The sequence below is a fragment of the Pteropus vampyrus genome, unplaced genomic scaffold (genome assembly GCF_000151845.1).
Source record: "Pteropus vampyrus isolate Shadow unplaced genomic scaffold, Pvam_2.0 Scaffold167, whole genome shotgun sequence".
In the NCBI taxonomy this organism is placed as follows: domain Eukaryota; kingdom Metazoa; phylum Chordata; class Mammalia; order Chiroptera; family Pteropodidae; genus Pteropus; species Pteropus vampyrus.
The window spans coordinates 4,436,356-4,437,588 of record NW_011888948.1 but is presented as its reverse complement, the minus strand read 5'-3'; positions in this window follow the sequence as shown (position 1 = coordinate 4,437,588).

Sequence of the window (1,233 nt, the reverse complement as noted above, 5' to 3'; positions counted from 1 at the left end):
CAGGTGAGTTTCCTTTGCGAGCGGCCCTCGGATGAACCCTCAGAGAAATGAGACTCTAGGACAACTAGGTATAGCCATGTGGCTTTGGGCAATGGGCCAAGGAGTCTGCCGTTGCAATCATGCCTCTGAGCGGAGAGTCTGGCAAACTCCGCCTTCTCCAGGCTCACTGTCACCCCAGGAGTAGCTCCAGGGGGAAATGGGCCCGGGCACTGTGACCCGTGTGGGCCGGTGGGTGAGTAGTTGCTGGGTTTTCCTTATGGGCAGATAAAGCCGAAAGAATGGATTTGTTGGAAAGAACCGGTTCGAACAGATCCACTTCACATGGGTGAGAAGCGAGTTGCAAATGGGACAGTGATGCTACACAGGTGGAAAAAAGTCCAGTTGAGACCCTCAGCTGGGAAGCTTCGGGTCAGGCAGAGGCAAAGGTATTCCTTCTAGGTGAATTTGCATTTGAAAATTGCCTCTGCTTCTGTGGAACGGGACATTGAAATCTTCCAGAGGGGCGCATCCTTTCTTTTTGCTTTGGGAATGCGTGTGCCACAGGAGACAACGTAGTGTTAATGATGGAGTGAGTCTGAGGGCATACTGTCTTTCTCTCTCCTCCTGGGAGGTGTTGGGATAGACTTCAGCAACATCTCTTAAGGCAGTCATTCGTGGATGCCCACCCAAACCCTTCGGGTGTGCCTCGGGTGCCTTGCCTCAGAGTCCCTTTCTGGGCGTAGGGGATCACGAGGCGATGGTCAGAGGTCTGGGAATGTGGCATGACGGGGTGAGGAGGGTGTTTCTTCTTCGTGGCCCTGAGGTCCCTTCTTCCACCCGTGGAGGATGAGGCGCTTGAGGGCCTTTGTTTCCAATTCATTGAAAGTTCTCGTTGATTTTGTCCTCAGGAATTCCCCTAATCCGCGGCTGAGAAAGGAGGACGCGAAACCCCGGCGAGGTGTGGCAGATGGCGGGCGGAGACCCGCAGCGCTGGCCCCGCAGACTCCAGAAAGGGAAGAAACCACAGAGGGCAGTAATGGCGCACAGGGCTCCCCCAGCAGAGGAGGAGGATCCCAGGGTGAGGAGAGGCTTGGCTCTGTCTAGGACTCAGGGGAGGGGGCGGGGCGTGGGGGCAGGGGTTTCTGCGACCAGGACGGCAGGGACGGAGTTTGGAGAGGGCAAGTTTTGCAGACCTGACACGCTGGTTCCGTCCCATCCGAGGCTCGTCTGCCTAGGGACCCCTTCCCCTGGCTT